This window comes from Podarcis erhardii (genome assembly GCF_964252035.2).
Source record: "Podarcis erhardii genome assembly, chromosome: W".
In the NCBI taxonomy this organism is placed as follows: Eukaryota; Metazoa; Chordata; class Lepidosauria; order Squamata; family Lacertidae; genus Podarcis; species Podarcis erhardii.
The window spans coordinates 6068501-6089767 of NC_138506.1; positions in this window are offsets into that span (position 1 = coordinate 6068501).

Here is a 21267-nt window from a genome sequence, read left to right on the forward strand (position 1 = left end):
AAATCTTTTTTCTTGTAGTTTGGAACCATTGCTCCGTGTCCGCTTCTCTGGAGCAGCAGAAAACAACCTTTCTCCCTCCTCTATGTGACATCCTTTTATATATTTGAACATGGCTATCATATCACCCCTTAACCTCCTCTTCTCCAGGCTAAACATGCCCAGCTCCCTTAGCCGTTCCTCATAAGGCATCGTTTCCAGGCCTTTGACCATTTTGGTTGCCCTCCTCTGGACACGTTCCAGTTTGTCAGTGTCCTTCTTGAACTGTGGTGCCCAGAACTGGACACAGTACTCCAGGTGAGGTCTGACCAGAGCAGAATACAGTGGCACTATTACTTCCCTTGATCTAGATGCAATACTCCTATTGATGCAGCCCAGAATTGCATTGGCTTTTTTAGCTGCCGCGTCACACTGTTGGCTCATGTCAAGTTTGTGGTCAACCAAGACTCCTAGATCCTTTTCACATGTACTGCTCTCAAGCCAGGTGTCACCCATCTTGTATTTGTGCCTCTCATTTTTTTTGCCCAAGTGCAATACTTTACATTTCTCCCTATTAAAATTCATCTTGTTTGTTTTGGCCCAGTTCTCTAATCTGTCAAGGTCGTTTTGAAGTGTGATCCTGTCCTCTGCGGTGTTAGCCACCCCTCCCAGTTTGGTGTCATCTGCAAATTTGATCAGGATGCCCTTGAGTCCATCATCCAAGTCGTTGATAAAGATGTTGAAGAAGACCGGGCCCAAGACAGAACCCTGTGGCACCCCACTAGTCACTCTTCTCCAGGATGAAGAGGAACCATTGATGAGCACCCTTTGGGTTCGGTCAGTCAGCCAGTTACAAATCCACTGAGTGATAGCATAGTCAAGTCCGCATTTTACCAGCTTCTTTACAAGAATATCACGGGGCACCTTGTCAAATGCCTTGCTGAAATCAAGATAGACTACATCCACTGCGTTCCCTTCATCTACCAGGCTTGTAATTCTGTCAAAAAACGAGATCAGGTTAGTCTGACATGACTTATTTTTCAGAAATCCATGCTGACTATTGGTGATCACAGCATTCCTTTCTAGGTGCTCACAGACTGTTTGCTTAATGATCTGCTCCAGAATCTTCCCTGGTATTGATGTCAGACTGACTGGGCGGTAATTATTTGGGTCCTCTCTTTTCCCCTTTTTGAAAATAGGGACAACATTTGCCCTCCTCCAGTCTGCCGGGACTTCGCCTGTTCTCCAGGAATTCTCAAAGATGACTGCCAGTGGTTCTGAGATCACATCTGCCAGTTCTTTTAATACTCTTGGATGCAGTTCATCTGGCCCTGGAGACTTGAATACATCTAAACTAGCCAAGTATTCTTGTACTATCTCCTTAGTTATTCTGGGCTGTGTTTCCTCTGCTGAATCATTTGCTCCAAATTCTTCAGGTCGGGCATTGTTTTCTTTATCGGAGAAGACTGAGGCAAAGAAGGCATTGAGGAGTTCAGCCCTTTCTGTGTCCCCTGTTTGCATTTCACCATCTTCTCCTCTGAGTGACCCCACTGTTTCTTTGTTCTTCCTTTTGCTACGAACATACCCATAAAAGCCTTTTTTGTTGCTTTTAACCTCTCTAGCAAGCCTGAGTTCATTCTGTGCTTTAGCTTTTCTGACTTTGTGTCTACACGTGCTGGCTATTTGTTTGAATTCCTCTTTGGTGGTTTCCCCCCTTTTCCATTTTTTGTACACATCCTTTTTTAATCTTAACTCAGTTAAAAGTTCTTTAGATAGCCACCCCGGCTTCTTTAGGCACCTTCCATGTTTCCGTCTCATTGGTATTGCCTGAAGTTGTGCTTTTACTATCTCTCTCTTAACAAGCTCCCAGCCATCATGAACTCCCTTTCCTTTTAATATTACTGTCCATGGGATCTCACCCAGCACTTCCCTAAGTTTTATGAAGTCGGCTTTCCTAAAGTCAAGAAATTGAGTCCTAGTATGCTTGGCTGCTCCTTTCCGCTGTATAGTAAACTTCAGAAGAGCATGATCACTCACGCCTAATGATCCTTCCACTTCTACCCCACTAACCAGGTCATCAACATTGGTTAGGACCAGATCTAAAATGGCTGTTCTCTTGTTGCTTCTCCCACTTTCTGGACAACGAAGTTGTCTACAAGGCCAGTGAGGAATCTGTTTGACCTTATGCTCTTGGCTGAGTTTGACATCCAGCAAATATCCGGGTAATTGAAGTCCCCTATTACTACTATCTCCCTTCCTTTTGCATGCTTGGCCATCTGTTCCAGGAAGGCATCATCTATGTCCTCCGTTTGGCTTGGGGATCTATAGTAAACTCCCACAATGAGGTCCCTGTTATTCATCTCTCCCTTAATTTTGACCCAAATGCTCTCACTTTGGCTTTGAGGTTCTAAATCTTGGATCTCTTCACAGGTATACACATCCCTGACATATAACGCCACTCCTCCTCCTTTCTTGTCTGGTCTGTTTCTCTGAAATAGATTGTAACCCTCCATTATTACATTCCAGTCGTGGGACTTATCCCACCAGGTTTCAGTGATGCCTATTATGTCATATTTAGTTTGCTGTACCAAGAGCTCAAGCTCATCTTGTTTATTGCCCATGCTTTGCGCATTAGTGTACAGACATTGAACTCCATTAATCATTCCCCCGTGTCTCTTATTTAAGGATTTTTTCCTCCCACCACTAGGTCTGCGTGCTGTTTGCTCCATTTGGTCTATGACATTTGGATGATCATCTTCATCAATTGATAGACTCCTACCTTCAGGAGCACTGTCTTCCTCCCCCACATTAGTCAGTTTAAAGCCCTCCTGATGAGGTTTCTGAGATTTTTGGCAAAAACATTCCTCCCAACCGTTGTGAGGTGCAGCCCATCTCTTGCCAGAACTCCATCTTCAAGAAACTGCAGTCCGTGATCTAAGAATCCAAACCGTTCCTGTTTACACCATTTGCGAAGCCAGCTGTTCACTTCCATTATTTTTCTCTCTCTCCCTGGGCCACGTCGTTCAACTGGGAGGACAGATGAGATGACAATTTGTGCATTTAATTGCTTCAATTTCCTGCCCAGAGCCTCATAGTCTCTTTTGATCTTCTGGAGGCTATTGCTTGCAGTGTCATTGGTTCCCACATGAACCAAGAGGAAGGGGTATTTGTCAGTGGGTTTTATGATTCCTTGCAGTCGTTCAGTTACATCTTGGATCTTAGCCCCGGGGAGACAGCACACTTCCCGAGACATCTTGTCAGGCCCACAGATCACTGTTTCTGTTCCCCTCAGTAGGAAATCCCCTATCACCACTACACGCCTCCTCTTAGGTTTGGTCGGGGTTCTTCCATGATCTGTCCGTTCCAAGCTCGCCTGCACATTCCCTGAGGACTGACTTTGCTGCTCGTCTTCATGTACCTGATCGACTGTAACGAGGGAGAGATCCTCAAATGGAGTCTGCTCTTCGTCTTCCATTCTAGGGGAGAGGACCTCAAAGCGATTGTGTATTTCTAAACAATCAGAGCGAACCCTGGGCCTCCTACTTCTTTGAGTCACGTTTCTCCATATATCTGGCTCCTGTGTTGGTGAACTAGCCTCCTTCTCAGGGGAGTCCCCTGTCTCCTCCTTGGTGGAGACGGTGTGCTCTGTTGCTTCCAAGAAGAGCTCCAGCTCTCTAATTCTTTGGAGCGTAGCCACACGTTCCTCCAGTTGCTGGACTTTGTCTTTTAAGAGGGCAATCAACATGCAATTGCTGCAGGTAAAGCTGCCTGCCACCTTTGGCAAGATGGCAAACATTGTGCAGGAACCGCAGGCGACTCCAGCTGTTCCCTCACTCTCCATCTTGAGAACGTGTCGTTGGGGCTGGCTACAGTGGTCCTCCATCATAAGAAGCGTGCAGACAGGACAAGTAACTCCCCCCCCAAAAAACCCTAGGTCTCCCCCAACAAACGTTTGAGACTAGCTCCCCTAAATCTAAAGATAGATTAAATTGTGCGCGCCGCTAGGCGTGCGCCGCTGCCCTACAAGCTCTGATAAGCTCCTCCCACAGCTAATCACCTACCTCAACAGAAACCCTGCCCCCTCTGACCTTTGCACAGGGAGAGCAGCTAATCAGCCACAAGAAACACACACAGGAGAAAACCCTTTTTGCTCCTTCTTCAGCCGCTGCCCTACAAGCTCTGATAAGCTCCTCCCACAGCTAATCACCTACCTCAACAGAAACCCTGCCCCCTCTGACCTTTGCACAGGGAGAGCAGCTAATCAGCCACAAGAAACACACACAGGAGAAAACCCTGTTTCCTTAGAAAGGAACAAAACATGGGAGCTTGTTCCAGTAGTTCCAGGAATGAAACTGCTTGGAAGCAAATGGGTCTTCAAAGCGAAGACTGATCAAAATGGCAAGATAGTCAGGCACAAAGCCAGATTGGTAGCCAGAGGTTTTGCACAGGTACCAGGAGAAGACTATCATGAGACCTACTCACCCACAGTGAGGTATGAAAGCATTAGACTTATGCTCAAGCTAGCTGCAGAGGAGAATCTACACATTAGTCACCATGATGTGAATACAGCATTTTTGTACGGATCTCTAGGTGAATCACTTTATATGCTTCCACCTGATGGCGTACAGGTAAAACAAGGATTTGTTTGTGCTCTGAAGAAGTCCCTTTATGGTCTCAAACAAAGTGCACGGTGTTGGCACACAAAACTCACTGAAGTATTGTTTTCTCTAGGTTTTCAGCAAGGGAAAGCTGATCCATGTGTATTTGTCAAAGAGGAGGGGCAAAAGAAGCTGTATTGTTTGTTTTATGTTGATGATATTTTGTTCTTTTGGAAGGATGTCACAATGTACAATAACGCCCTAGCTCAACTGAAAGAGCACTTTGACATGAAAGATCTTGGTGAGGTAAACAACTACCTATCTCTGGAAATAGAGAGAGATCAAGACGGTAACATTCTAGTACACCAGTCACGGAAAATTGCTGATGTGTTAAGCAAACTAAACCTGATGGATGCTAACCCTGTAGACACACCGATGACAACAGGTTATCAGGTAGATGACACCGAAGAAGCATTTTCTGACACTACACTGTACAGAAGTGTGCTAGGCAAGCTAAACTTCATTGCCAGATGTTCAAGACCTGACATTGCTGTTAGCTGTAACTTGCTAAGCAGACAAGTCAACAATCCTACTGTTAAGGATTGGAAAGCTCTGAAACGCATAGCGCGATATTTGAAAGGCACTATGCATTACAAACTGAGATTTAATAATCAGAAGTCTGGTGGTCTTGAGATTTTTGCAGATGCAAGTTTTGGAAGTGACACTACAGACAGGAAAAGTACGTCTGGAGTTTGCTACATGTACAATCAGGGTCTATTTGATTGGTCATGCAAGAAGCAAACAACAGTTAGCTTAAGTACTTGTGAAGCTGAACTGAATGCACTGTCTTATTCACTTAAAGATTGTGAATGGTTGTTACAATTGTGCAAAGACATGAAAATTCCTGTCAAATGTCCAATCCAGGTTTACCAGGACAACAAAGCATGTTTGGCTTTGCTGAATTCTGAAGGTTGTAAGCAAAGCACGAAGCACTTGCAATTGAAGTTGCAACATGCTAGGGAATGTATTCAGAAGGGACTCGTAACGGTGTCCTATATGCCAGGTAATGAAATTCCTGCTGATGTATTGTCCAAGATTGTATCAAGGGATCAACACTGTACCTATGTGCAGAAGTTGGGTTTGTACTGATATTGTACGAACACGCTGCCCAGTGATGTTCACAGAAAGGGGGAGGATGTTGGTTTCTGCTTCCTTCACTGTGCAGCGAAATGCTAGTCACAAGACATTGTTTACATTCCACAGTTAGAGTTGCTGTTGGGTTTCCCACGGGAATGGGAGACTGGATGTGACGTACACTGGTTTCCTGTTTTTCACAGTTCTCTCGGTCTTTCCGAGGAGAGAGGAGTTGCTTCTCTGCTCTCACAGAGGCAAGATGCATGTTTGTAATCTCTCAGCATTGAAGTGTAAATAAAGTAAAGTAAAGTATGTGGCACGTACTGCTCATCATTCCGCTGTGTAGAAGGCTCTGCAAATACAACATTAACAACGTATTTGGGTGGCATGCATATTTGTGGTATGATAAGGTCAAAGCACATAAAGCGTTTAAAAATCATATTGTCAGAAAAGCACTGTTTAACGTCTGGATAAGATATAAGGACTTGCTCGAAAATAAAACCCCAAGGTGGTTGTCACCAATGGAAGCGAAGGCTCAGAAAAAGCTCAATATGGAGGCCAAATGGCCGAAATATTGGGAAATTCTGGAACAAGAGGGAGATAGATTAAAACTACAGAGTTTTGAAAAACTAAAAAATAGAGTGCGAGATTGGCTCCATTATTATCAAATAATGGAGGCATATAATCTGGACAAAAAAATTGGCTTCCAGGTGGAAAAATCAAAATTGGAAATAGAGCTGTTAGATCCCAAAAGTAAGAACTGGTCAAGAATGTATAACTTGCTGTTGAAATGGAACACTCAGGATGAAACGGTGAAATCAGCTATGATTAAATGGGCACAAGATGTTGGACATAATATTATGATGGCTGACTGGGAACAGTTATGGGCCACAGGTATGAAATTTACGGCATGTAACGCCTTAAGAGAGAATATAATGAAAATGATATACAGGTGGTACATGACACCAGTCAAGCTTGCAAAAATTTATCATTTGCCCGATAATAAATGTTGGAAATGTAAAGAGACTGAAGGCACATTCTTTCACCTTTGGTGGACATGCCCAAGGATTAAGACTTTCTGGGAAATGATCTACAATGAAATGAAAAAGGTATTTAAATATACTTTTCTGAAGAAACCAGAGGCCTTTCTCCTGGGCATGGTCGGCCAATTGGTGCCAAAGAAGGATAGAACTTTCTTTATGTATGCTACAACAGCAGCAAGAATACATATTGCAAAGTACTGGAAGACACAAGTTCTACTTCATGGAACTGGCGGAAATGACTGGCAGAATCCGAGACCAGGGAGAAGAGTCGGTGGAAGAAGATTGGAAGAAATTTAAAGTTTATTTACAGAAACATTGTAAAATTAAGGAATGTTAGAAGGAGGCTGGCATGAAGTTATGTGGCTTTAGCAGAAATATTATAAAAGATTAAGTAAAAATAGATTGTTAATGGATGAAAGGAGGAAAGGTAAAGTTACATTATATTAAGATAAATTATAGGATAAAAATTGGGAAAGATGGAAAGGATTTGCTGAAATAGCTAACCGAACTAGAATACAAAAAAGGGAGGTGCGAGGAGGTCAAGTAAACAAGCAAATGAAAGATAAGTTATGGGAAGGTTCGTTGTGTTTTTTAATTGTTTCTATTTTTCTGTTTTTCTGTTTTTTATATAAAAAAAATCTATTCTCTTTTTCATTATTGTGATGTGTTGTCAAGTTTTTGTTTAACTTGGAGTTATCTCTTTCTCTTTTTGTAACATTTAAAACTTTAATAAATTTTTTTTTTTTTTTAAAAAGGCAAATACTTGCAGATTAAGTGTGATGGCCTAGGATTCAGATTCAGATGCTGAACCTGAGGAATCCCAGCCTGCACAGGATTCCCCGCCTCCAGAACCAGCTGAGCTGGGACTGGGACATGAGCCTGAAGGGTCCTCACCTGTGCTGGATCCTCGGGTGCAGGCACCAGCTGAGTCTGCTCTGGCTCCTGAGGGGATGGAGGACCCATTGCTTGCAGGTGCTCCACTCTTAGCCCCATCAGGGGAAGCTGAGGTTGCCTCTGGGTCCGGTAACCCTCCAGCTTCTCCTGAGCTGCAGAGGCTCAGGGCAGAGAGGCGGAGGGAACTAAGTTCCCACAGGAGGAGTGCTCACCTCCAGGCCAGGAAAGACGAGTCACCTGAGGATCGGGGCTGCCCTGTGCCTTGGGGCAGATAAAAGCCAGCCAGCCTCAGTCCCAAGTTGCGGGAACAACTTTGTTGGTTGTCAATTCCTGCCTGAACCCTGTCCTGCTATCCAGCCCGAGCTCCTGACCTCACCCAACTCCCTGCCCTGTTGGAATTCCACTCGGCCGAGCTGATAATGCTCATCTTCCGACTGAGCCTCCGGAATCGCCTCCTACGAATAATTAACGACCTCGAGCCTTTGATGGGGCTCCAAGGCACATTCTTCATTGATTAAGCAGAGTTTCCAGCAGCATGCGGAAGTGATGAGATTTATGGCTACATTGCAAAGATCTTTATTTCTAAGCTATGCAGACAGAAAAATACATCCTCTCTCTGTGGAAGCAGAGAGCAACTGAACAAAGGAACAAAGGAAACCACTAATGTCACATCCCGCCTCCCCTCCCATGTGACTTCCAAGAGTCTGGACTGTCTCTGGAATGTAAATAGAGTCCTGTGACTCCATGCAGCTGCTCAGTGATAAGAACAGAAACTAACATGCCCTGCATCCAGCTTCAACTTTTACAGACTGCCTTCATACTGCACCTTCAACCTCGGACTGGACTCGGACCTCGCCTCTCGGTAGCCCATGGGACCAGCACATTAAGTTCCATCGTGCAAGAGAGTGTATTCAGAAAGGACTCATTGGTTGCTTTTTGCTTTCAGGGGTTTAGTCAAAACAGAATATTGGGCCCTGGTATCCACCATAAAGTCTTTTAGGTGGCTCCCTATTTTGACAGAGACCATGGGCTCACAGGGGCCTAATGGGAGTGTTGAGCCTGGTCTGTCCTATTCATTCTCATATTCCTCAAGCTGCGCCAATCCAATGAAATCTCGGTGGCTTCCTCTATTCCTTGCATATCTTCCTCCTTGTACCCTTCCACGCTGCTGTCCCCATCCTCTTCCCCTCTGTCCTCCAAATCCTTCCTGCTGTCCTTCTGTCCTTCCTGCTTCGGGGCATTCCTGCTTCCAATGGCCTTCCTTCTTACATATGGCACACTGGTTTCTTCCTAGTGGTTGACCTCTTCCTCTGCCCCTTCCTTTACTGAAGCCTCCTCCCTGGGGGCTTGCTTAGAATACTGGGCCTTGACTGATAGCCGCTGCCAGAAGAGCAGCTTTCTGCTTCATCTCCTCTACTCTTTCCTTCTTTACTTCAATCTCCCTGTTCACAAAGATTTTCTGAGCGATAGTCAAAAGTTGTTCAAGATTCATTTCCTCAAATCCCTCTTTCTTCTGCAGCTTTTTCCTAATATCTGGGGAGCTTTGGGCCACAAAGGCTATATTGACCATTTGACGATTTGTTGGGGCTTCTGGGTCAAAAGGGGTGTAAATCCTGTACGCCTCCATTAAATGTTCAAGAAACTCAGAGGGTGATTCTTCAGCCTTCTGAATCACTTCAGATACTTTGGAAATATTAGTGGGTTTTCTGGCCGCCCCCTTTATAACCGTCAGCACTTCTTGTGGAGTGTATAGTAACCCTACATCTGGGGAGGAGCTTCCAACAGAAGCTGCAGTTTCTTCGTCTGTGTGAAAGTAGTTTCACTTTTTGCTGGGAGCAAGAGAGAGATACAACATGTGTCCAAGTTCTGGTGGAATTGTTTGTTCTTTTGCCTGCTGATGTAAAAAAAACACTGTTTAGATAGAAAGAACAGTGTGTGGACTTTTTTCTTCTTCTCACACAGAAAGCGACTGCTGCAGACTCTGCTACTGCCTGAAGAAGTTTTGCACAGAGGAAACGTGCCGGACAGGCAGAATAAAAACAGGTTATGGAAGTACGTCTGTTTGCTGAGTATGAGAAGGGAACGCTAAGTCCATTTCTGAGATCCTGCCTGAAGATGAGGCAGTCGTGATTTCGCTGGGGAAACTGGAGCTTGCTGCAGAGAGGCGTCTGAACACCAAGCCGGTCAGCAGAAAGCGTGAGTAGCTTACAGCCCCCGGGGAAGATGGCGCAGCAACAAGCACATGAATCTTTCAATGTGCCTTTTGAAAGGTTAAATGGCAGCAATTGGGAGGATTGGTCCCACCGGATTTGTTACTGGTTAATGGGAAAGCAACTCTGGGATTGCACCCAAGCAGATCCAGTGCCGGCAGCTGCAGGAGCCAATGCAGCCGAGGTGGAAAGGGCTGCTAGCGCAGCAAAAAAGGACCAGAAAGCCATGTCCCACATTGTAATGGCCATGGAGGCTTCGCAATTGCCTCACATAGATGGGCTGATGATGTGTCATCAGATCTGGGAAGCTTTAATAAGAGTACATCAACGTACCACAGCTGGGGCTAAGATCCATGTGATACACTCCCTGTTTGAGAAGAGGCTGTCCCCAGGGGAATCGGTACGTGACCACATTGCACAGATGCTGACCATTTTCAATAAGCTGCGTCAGCTTAATGTACCTTTCCCAGATGAGTTGAAGGCTTACACGCTGATCTTTGGACAGAAGTTATGAGAATCTGGTTCTGAACCTGCTGATCTGACGATTGAATATATTAGTGGGAGACTGATTGATGAACAAGAAAAATGCCAGAGGGCGGGGAGAGAAGGCACAGGCTGCACCCCAAGAAAGAGTGGGGGGGGGTAGCAAGAAGCAGTGATGACTCTGTAAAAGCCTTTGTCTCCAAAAGATGCTTTCAATGTGGGTCCAATAGCCATCTCGTGAGAGACTGCCCGGTGGAGGCACAGGAAGGGCCCAAGGTCGTCTCCCGGAGCAACCAGATAAAGATCACTTCCAAGCGTGGGAAAGCCGGCAAGGGCCCTGGCTGCGGCGAAAGTAGAGAGAAAACATCTCTGCTCCACCTGGCTGCTTCAATGCCTGTTGTGAAACCTAAACAGGAAGCCAGCCTCTCCTTTGTTGTGGACACTGGAGCCACACACACTTTAGTGCCATCTGCTGGACTTTTTCGGAACTGCAAGACTGTGTCGCTGGCAGATGGAAGCAAAAGACCACTGACTCAGTCTGGAACTTTGTACTGTTCATTCCTAGACCATGAGGTCCAGGCTTTTGTGGTTCCAGAAATTGCCAATTGCCTTTTATCTGTGTCTGCTTTGGTAGCTGATGGTTTCTGGGTAAAGTTTGCAAATAAAATGTGTTCTTTTTCTAGGGATGGGAAAACCTGTTCAGTGTTGAATGCAAGAATAGGCTGTTTGTGGCTGAGATGCCTATTGCAGATGATGACCCCCCTGAGGTAACACAGGTGCAGTGCGCAAACGTCCCACCACACGATGGGTGTTCTCATCTTTGGCACCGCAGACTGGTGCATTTGAATTGGAGCTATGTCAAGAAGACCCCAGAGTGTACAGAGGGGTGCAAATTGAAGGGATGTGATAAGTTTTTAGATTGCAAGGCCTGTAAGCAATCCAAGGTAAAAACATGCTCCTATCCCAAGTTGAGCAGAAAGATAAGCAAGCCCTTTGAGCTAGTCCATGCAGATTTGTGTGGCCCCATGCCGGGGGCATCTCTGGGTGGGTGTAAATACATTTTGCTTTTGGTGGATGATTTTTCGAGGACCTCTTGGGTTTTTTCGATCAAATGCAAAGGGGAAGCTGCTGCACTGATTAACGATTGGATCACAGCGGTAGAATTGAAATATTCTACAAAGGTGGTTAGCTTTCAGAGCGATAGAGGGGCGAAGTTTACTGGGTCTGCGCTGCAGAATTTCTTCCACCAGTAGGGAATCAGTCACAGGTTGACAGCACCACACAGTCCTCAACAGAATGGTGTTGCTGAATGTAAGAACAGAACACTGCAAGAGGCTGTGGCTGCCATGCTGTTTGACGCAGGACTCCCACAACGCTTTTGGACCGAATGTTATAAGGCTGCTGCATTCACGCAAAATCGCGTGTTTAATTCAGCTGTAGGGGACACGCCCTATTTTCTGCTGCACAGTAAGAAGCCCAAAGTGCATTTCTTGCGTGTTTTTGACTGTGAGGCTTGGGTCCTCATTCCAAAGGCCAAACGCAGAAAGGGTGGCCCAAGGTCCAGGAAGATGATCTTTGTGGGATATGAACCAGAGACCAAAGGGTGGCGGTTCGCATATCCTGATGGCAACCAGTCCCAGCTGCTAGTGAGCAGCAGTGCTGAGTTTTGTGAGCAAAGTGGGTGGACACGCATACATGGTAACCCAGACGTTCTTTCAGAACAGTTTCTTGACTCAGATGAGGAGGAAGAGGAGGGAACTGAACCTGTTGCTGAGGAACAGAGTCCAGAGCAACAGAGTCCAGAGCAGGAGCAGCTCAGAACCCCTCCAAGGGGGCAGCCCAGAACCCCTCCACAGGCCACTGTCAAATCTGAGCCAAAGAGTGAGCCATCCTTGCCCAAAGGTCCAGCTGTAAGGTTCAAAAGATGCAGCAGGTCAGAGGGGGAGTTCTCTGACACTGGGGATGGTCTCGCTGGCCCTAGTGGGTCAGAGGGGGTACCAGAGTTTATGCTGAGGAGATCAGCTCAAACCACAAAAGGTAAACTGCCTGACAGGTTTGAAGCCACAAGTGTGTGGGTTGGTGTGGCTTGGTTTGAACCTGAAACCTTTGAGGATGTTCAGAAGCTGCCTCAGGAAGAAGCCAGCAAATGGCTTGAGGCAATGCAGAAGGAGATGAGCTCAATGGAGTCTCTAGGTGTGTTCTCCCTCACAACGTTGCCGGCTGGCAAACAGGCTGTGAGCAGCAGGTGGGTTTATCGCCTTAAACCCACAGAGTCTGGAGAACCACAGTACAAGGCTAGGTTAATTGCCAGAGGGTTCACACAGCGGAAGGGGCTGCATTACACAGAGGTGTATGCTCCTACGTCCAGAAGTGAACACTGCGCATGCTCTTAGCCGTTGCTGTGCAAAGAGGTTGGAAGATGAACCACTTTGATGTGGATGTCGCCTACTTGAACTCAGACCTCCAGGAGGACTTATACATGCTTCCAGCGTCATGGAGAGTTCTGTGAAGGTCTGTGTTTGGGGTAAGTAGTGATACTTATTCCCCCAGATGCAGGGCAAGAGGGAGTGTGGAGTGTATAGGGTTAAACCTCCCGGGGGAGGAGCTTCCAACGGAAGCTGCAGTTTCTTTGTCTGTGTGAAAGTAGTTTCACTTTTCGCCGGGAGCGAGAGACACAGCATGTGTCCAAGTTCTGGTGGAATCGTTTGTTCTTTTGCCTGCTGATGTAAATAAAACGCTATTTAGATAGAAAAAACAGTGTGTGGACTTTTTCCTTCTCACACGGAAAGCAACTGCTGTGGACTCTGCTACTGCCTGAAGAAGTTTTGCACAGAGGAAACATGCTGGACAGGCAGAATAAAAACACTTCTTGCCGATAAGTGCTTAAAGCATCCTTGTCTCTATCGGGATCCCATCCTGGATCTGCAAGGGGGTACCGAGTATGGACCCATTCATCAGGATTTGGCTCTGCTGATGGCACCTCCCCCCTTAGGTTTTGCTCTGCGGTGGCATCTATTCTCCTTCTTTCCTCAGTGGTGAAGAGGGTCATTAAAAGATGCCTGCAATCTTGCCACGTGGGCAGATGGGTTACCATGACTGAGACCATTAGGTCCTGCATAGTTTGAGGTTTTTCAGAAAAAGGCAGGGTATGGGTTTTCCAGTTCAGCAGGTCAGTAGTAGTGAATGGCACATATTGCATGGTAACAGAACGTGTTAGCCATTCACCGGTGGGTTGGCCCTGATCATCTGTGGTCCTGGGCTCTTCGGGTCCCAAAACTGCTCTCAAAGGGAACATTGGGGCTTGACCACCCCTCCTATTACAAAGGTAATGTCCTCCTTTAGATAGAGATGGTGAGGGGGGGGGGCTTGTTGCATCACTTTCCTTTATCTGTATTACTAACTTATTTCCAGTATCAGTTATTGCATCCACAACTTTTCACAGGTCGGACTTTCTCTCGGTGGCTGGAGTGCCTATGGGGTTGCTGGTATCACCCTGGGTTGGAGTTGCGACCATCTCTCCAGGTTCAGCTCCTCCCACAGCTCCCAGGGCCTCCAAGGCTGAAGTGTCTGTAACCTTCCTTTCCTAGGGGGCTTGGACTTGGGTAGCTTGGGCTTGATTTCGTACCACCGCCGGACCTGGCAGTGAGGGCGCATCTGGAATGCTAGATGGAGCTTGTAATAATTGGACTGCAGCGGGTGGCTGGACTGGAGGTGATGGCACAATCCTGGCCAAAGGGGCATATGGAGGCGGAAAGGGGAAATCCTCCTCTTCTGGATGGCCCTGGTATATCTTCTTAGCAGGGGCTGGAGGCTTGGGTTTATCTATGTTTTTCCGGGCCTCCTGCTTCACTGCTAATATCCGGCAGGTGTCACCCTCACACTTCTTTATCCATGGAGGATTTTTCATGCAAGCATTATACCACTGATCAATATAGGGAAATTGATCTGGGTGGTCTCCTGGGTCCCTAGTTACTGAGATCCAAACTTGCCGGCACAATTCCACATCAAAACTACCTTCTGAGGGCCATTTTGGAACTTGGTTTGCCCAATTCAGCTTGCAATGCGTTCTCAGAGTCTCTGGGGTCAGTTTGACACCATAGTCTCCTGCGAAAGCCTTTTTGAAATTTGCTATCATACAGCCTAATAGAGTGCTTGAATTACTAGCTGTTGAACACCCCCCCCCATCGTTATGCCCCTTGTGAAGTGCTTCTCACCAGATTCACAGAGATTTGCTTCCCTTTGTTCCCAACCAAAATGCAGTCTCCTGATTTGGAAATGCGGTAATAAAAGGTCCACACTCAGTGCCCCGGGGACCCTGTTGCCGTCAATTCTGTTGGGGTCTTCACTCACTCACATTCATTCACACAGCACTTCACCACACAGCTATTTCCCAAACCCTTTCCTACGCTCACCCAGGTTTCTCCCACAAGGACTACTCCCTTTTCCTTGGAGATACTGGTGGGTGGCAAGAGGTTGATCAGACCTCTCTTCCTCCTTAAGGAGGGTAACTAAAAACCACAAAATCCCCTTTCCCTTCCTACTCACCCTTTTCCAGTGCGCTTTGGTCCTGGTTACTTTCTATTTCTCCTCACGGTTCGTTGCTGCGGCAGGCGGGGTGTGGGGTACAGTGGAGCGCTGTTTCCCTCCTTGGAAAAGATGTCCGATGGTGCCTGGGGGAGCTGGCAGTCCAGCGAGGCTCACCCCGCCCAGTGGGCAAGGGCCTAGGGTTAAAACGGTACCCCTCTGGCCTGCTATCCGAGTCACGGCACCAGGTATGTTGCAAGCATATAAGGAATACCTGTAACCCATTTGTCAAAGCTGCCCACATCCACATCTACCGTTGATTTAAAACAATCGTCCATAGCTTTGATAAAGGCTTTTGAATCTTGGAGGGCGGGATCATTTTCGCGCCATAAATTGCGCAGCCACGATTTAGCTTCCCCATGCAGATGAGTTATTATGAAGCCTACTTTCTCCTCCTCATCTCTAAAGTCTTTCCGAAGCCAATTGAGCGCAAAAACTATGTCTGCTCTGAAGTTAGGATACTGCTGCAGGTTCCCATCGAAGTGGGCTACGATGCTGCCCCCCCTTTTCCCGAGGCCAACTCCCTCCGGCTTGGGTCCTGGCAGCCCCTCCTTGCCCAAACGTTCCCACCTGGTTTGCAGATCCTGGCAGAGCGCTACTGCTTCTTCCTCTCTCTTTCTGGATGCTGCTATTTCCACTGAAAGCCTCGTGACTGCTTCTTGCAGGGCTGTCACCTTCTCCTCTGTAGTCATCTTTGCCGATCTTCGTGAGCTCGCAAAACACCAAGTTTTGCCCCTCGCTACGCCAACTCACGCTGCGAGGGTTCAATTAAAATTGAGACGGAGCTTACTGTCAGAGCTGCCTGAGGTCCCAGCTCACAAAGGACCAACGCCAGTTCGTTGTTATATACAAAAGTCTTTATTGAAGTTCAGTTTCGATTTCAAAGCCGTGGCGTGCAGCTCTACGTCTCCAACTCTAGACCGCCGAAGCTCCGTCTGAATCTCCTCCCCCCAGACACCAGTTTAAGACTCTAGCCCTGCTCCACCTCTTCCTCTGCTCTTTCCTCCTCTGGGTCCGCCTGTCCGCTGGAGTCTTGCCCTTTCTGGACTCTTCTGACGCTGAGTCCCCTGAGTCTTCCCCCTGCCTCCGGCGGGCTTTAGGACCTGGTTCCCAATCCGGGTTTTCTGCTGTCCCGCGCGCCTGTACATTCGAACTTGGCGTCCGCGCCCAGCCGGCAACCTTCCTCCTGACCGTTACACTGCTCCTGTCACTGCTTCCCCCTTCGGGGGGGCTAGCTGGACCTGACCTCCCCTCCGTTCCCTCACTCTCCAACAGAGGCGTGGTCAGCCATGACTCATCTTCTCTCCCTGCTGGAGGAGACGCTGGCACTGATGCATGGGACTCTTCCCCCCCACTACGCTCTGGTGGGGGAACTGGTCCTGATCTTCTGCTGCTGCTTTGGTAGTCCCCGCTGGCCCCTTGCTTCTGGTGCGTCCCCCCTGGGACCCCCCTTGCCCTGGCCATCGGCGCCCCCCTCTGGGAATCTTCTGAATCGCTGGAGAAACTCATGGAATCTCTCGGGCCACTGTCATACTCCGCTACGCTGCCCTCATATTCTTCCCCTTTGCTCTCCGTTTCCTCTCTCCCCTGTGCCTCTGCTCCTGAACCCCTGACATCCATCCCCCCTCGAAGCCCCCCCTTCCCCCTCCCCCTCTTCGGGTCCGGGTTCCGGGTGCTCCAGTGCTGTGGGGGTGAGTGCGGGATACAGTTCTGCCCCCCTGGTGTCCAGCCGGCCGGCTGGATCCGGCCAGTCCGTAATGAGCTCGTCGACGTCGATCTCCTCTGCTTCCATCTCTCTGCGGCTGTGCTCGAACCCAGGATCCTCCCCCAACACGTCCATGTCCGTCTCTCCCCCTGTTGCCTCGGGGGATGCTGCCTGTAAGGGCCCCCTCAGCAGTTCCCTGCTCCACCCCACCTCCGGTTGATCGTCCCACCAATAAGAGCGGTCTGTGACCGACCCCGAGAGCGATCCCTCTGGGGAGCTCGTTTCTGGCGCCGTTCCCTCAGCTGAAGAGAACCCCTGGAACGTGCTGGCTGAAAGTGTGGGTGTGAAAAGATATACGTCGAAATAATCTGCCGGCATAGGTCTGTGTGGGAAGAGTGCATGGAACTCGTCCTTGAGGTAGTGCTCCTCCACAGCATAGTACGGTACCCACCTGTTGGCGCTGGCCGGGGTACCTTCCCTGGCGAGGAGATATTCAACCCCCTCTTCCCCCATCTCGAGTCTAAAATCTCTGTGACCTCGTTGAGTGGCGCCGCCCTCGGTGACCCCCCCCCTTGTTGGCGATTCACTGAGTGGGTCTGGTGCGTTCCCTGGCGCCTGAAACCTGTGGGGTTCCTTGTAGGGTGTGAGCACTGATCTATGAAAGACCGAGTGCATTCTGGAGCCCTCCGGGAGTGTCAACCGGAAGGCCACTGGGTTGATTTGTACCTCAACTTGGTAAGGCCCTAGCTGCTTGTGCCTGAGTTTCTTCTTAGCTAACGTTCTGGCCGGCACTGCCTGGGCTGCTAACCAGACCCAGTCCCCCACCTGGATGTCTTCCCCGACTCTCCTGTGCCTGTCTGCCTGCATTTTGTAGGCGTGTTTTGCTAGCTCCAAGTGCCTTCGGAGTTGCTCGTGGACCTCCTGTAACTCCGCTGCCAAGGCCTCTGCTCCCCGTGGCTCCCCCTCCCCCTTCGTCTCTAACCCCGGGAAGGTTCTGGGATGCCGCCCATTGTTGGCGAAGAACGGCCTCACCCCCGTAGACACGTGCTTTGTGTTGTTGTAGGCAAACTCGGCTAGCGGTAGGTAGTCCACCCAGGTTGAGGGCTGTTGATTTGTGTAGCATCGTAGGTACTGCTGCATGATGGCGTTGACCCTCTCCGCTTGTCCGTTGGTCTGCGGGTGGCGTGCCGACGCTAAGTTGATCTTGACGTTCAGGATGCCCAGCAGCTTCTGCCAGAAGCTCGAGATGAATTGGCGCCCCCGGTCGGACAGGATGGACCGTGGTAAGCCGTGAACTTTGAACACGTGGTCTATGAACAGCTTGGCGGTCTGTTCCGCTGTGCCACCTTCGCGCAAGGAATGAAGTGCGCCATCTTGGTGAACAGGTCTACGACCACGAGTACCGCTGTTTTGCCTCGCGAGCTGGGCAGATCTGTGACAAAGTCCAGGGCCACTTTCTCCCATGGTTCGAGCGGCGTCTGTAGCGGTTCCAGCAGTCCCGCTGGCGGCCTGTGTACTGGTTTGGCCCTTTGGCACATGTCACACCTAGTGACGTAATCCGCGACTTCTCCCCTCATCTTGGGCCACCAAAAGTCTCTGGCTACTAATTCCGCCGTCTTGTCCTTGCCGAAGTGCCCGGCACTGGGTGCGTCGTGTAACTGCTGCAGTACTTTTGTGCGGAGGTCGTCTCCCGGCACGTAGAGGGCCCCTTTGCGGATGAGCAGTCCGTCGCGTATCTGGAACTCGTCGTCTTTCGCTGTGCCTCGTCGCACCTCCTCCATCTTGGATTGTGCGAACGAATCCTTCTGCAACGTGCGACGTACCGCGTCCAGGTCCACGGTGGCTGAAGCGCACGCCCACGCTTTCGGTGCGAAAATGTGTTTGGCCGCCACCGGTGCCGCTTCCTCGAGATACTGCGGCTTCCTGGATAGCGCATCCGCCATGACGTTGTTGTCTCCCGGGATGTATTCTATCCGGAAGTCGAAATCCGCAAAGAACTCCGCCCAGCGGATGTGTCTCTAGTTCAGGAACCGCGCCGTGCGCCAGTACTCCAGGTTCTTATGGTCCGTGCGGACCTGCACTGTGTGCTTGGCTCCGATGAGGAAGTGCTGCCATGCCTTGAAGGCTGCATGAATGGCCAGCAACTCCCTGTCCCAGATGGTGTAGTTCTGTTCCGACTTGCTGAGTTTCCTGGAGTAGAAGGCGCACGGCCTCCAGTCCCCTTGCGGGTCTTGCTGCAACAGGACCGCCCCCACCGCTCTGTCCGAGGCGTCCGTTTCAACCCTCATTGGTTTGCTGGGGTTGACGTGTAGCAGCTGTTCTTCGGACGCGAAGAGACGCTTGAGTCTCCGAAAGGACTGCTCCGCCTGGTCCGTCCAGGTGAACTTCTTCTTCTTGGAGCTGAGGGTGTCCGTGATGGCCGCCGTCTCCATCGCGAACCCCTTGATGAACTTGCGATAAAAGTTGGCGAAGCCGACGAACTTCTGGACCTCCTTCCGATTGCGCGGGCTCTTCCAGTCCAACACCGAGCGGACCTTGGTGCTGTCCATGGCGAGTCCCTTGTCGGACAGCTTGTAGCCTAGGAAATCCACCTCCGTCATGTCGAACTGGCACTTCTCCAGTTTGGCATAAAGTCTGTGCTCCCGTAGTCTCTGCAGGACCTCCTTGACGTCTCTGTCGTGAGCCTCCTGCGATTCCGAGAAGATCAGGATGTCGTCTAGGAAGCAGACGCACTTCTTGTAGAGGAGTCCCACTAACACGTGGTGCATGAAGGCCTGGAAACAATGGGAGCCATTTTGCAAACCAAACGGCATAACTCGGTATTCATAGGTGCCCAAAGGCGTAAACATGGCCGTCTTCCACTCATCGCCCTCCCGCATGCGTATAAGGTTGTACGCCCCTCGAAGATCCAGCTTGGTGAAGATGCGGCTCTTCCTCACCGTCGCGAGCAGGTCGTCGATCTTGGGCATGGGGAATGCCGTGGGCTTTGTCCTGGAATTGATGATCCGGTAATCAACTACCAGCCTCCGTTGGGGCGTGTCTTTCTTCTTCACGAAAAACACGGGACTGCCCCCCACTGCTTTGGATTCTTGGATGAATCCTCGCTTCAAGTTGTGATCTATGAACTCCCTGAGTTCTTGCAGTTCGTCTTCAGACATGGAATACAGTTTCCCAGTCGGTAGCGTCGCCCCCGGCAGGAGGTCAATCTTGCAGTCGTAGGGCCTGTGGGGAGGCAGCTTGTCCGCTTCCTTCTCGCAGAAGACCTCCAAAAACGCCTTGTACTTGTTGGGTACCGCTTGCACCATGCCTAAGTGTAGCTGTGTTTCATCCTCTTGCCCCTCATCTTCCTGGCTGGTCAGGATGCAGTGTTCTGCACAGTAGGAGGAGCAGAAGGTCAATTGGCGCTGGTACCATGCTACTGCCGGGCTGTGCCTATCCAGCCAACTCATGCCCAATACTATGGGCGTGTCCGACAGGTGGGTGACGTTGAAGCTGATGACTTCGCGGTGATTTCCAATTTGCATTACCATTGGCGGTGTTTGCTATACCACCTGTCCTCCCAGTAGCTCTCTGCCATCGACCGTGACGACGTTCAGGGGCATCGTGGCTGGTAGGAGCGCTATGCGATGTTGCTTGATGAAATCCACTCCTACAAAGTCTGCATTACTACCACAGTCAATGGTAATAGGGACTTCCAGGGTGAGTCCATTGGGCAGCTGGAGCGATGCAGTGAGTTGCACCACTGGTTTGGGCGGGAGGGGGTCTGTGGGCTGTAAAATCTCTGGGGACTGCTTCACTGACTCGCCTGGCTGGGCCCCAGTGCCTCTGCCTCCAACCAGGCTTCGTCGTTTCCCTGCAGCTGTTCCCCCTGCTGAACTGCTCCTTTTACTGTTGCTGAGGCTGCAGTGTGCCTCTGGAGCCTCTGGGGACACTCTTTGGCCATGTGCTGTGCACTGTCGCAGATATAACAGTTCCTGCTCCCTCTAGGAGCCTTCGCCTTGACTGCTCCTGGTGTTTGGGCTCTGGTTGCTGTCTGAGCCCTGGCACCACCTATCTCCATCGGCTCTTCTCCCCCTCCCAGTGGAGGCGTGGACTGCGCACGCGCTGTCTCTCTGGGTAGGAAGGGAGTCGTTCTGGCTGGTGTGCGTGCCATACGTCCCTCATCCCTGCTCCAAGGGCGTTCTTCCAGGCGCACCCCTATCGCCAGCGCTCTTTGCACGACTTCTGTGGTGCTGTTGGGTCTCTCCCCCCTCGCCAGTTCATCTTTCACGGCCCCATTCAGCCCCTCGCAGAATAGATCTCTGACGGCAGCGGAGTCCTTCTCCCAGCCCAGCACATTTACTAAGGCAAAAAAGCGGGAGTGATATTGTCTCACAGTGGCTTTGCCCTGCTTCAGCCCATGCATTTGGATGGATTTGGATGGGTGGATGGAGCAGCCAAGTAATTTCGTTGTCCCTGAGAGGGGGCAATGACAATAAAGATATTATTATTATTATTATTATTATTATTATTATTATTATTATTATTATTATTATCATTTCCCTCCTGGCCACATCCACATCTACCGTTGATTTAAAACAATCGTCCATAGCTTTGATAAAGGCTTTTGAATCTTGGAGGGCGGGATCATTTTTGCGCCA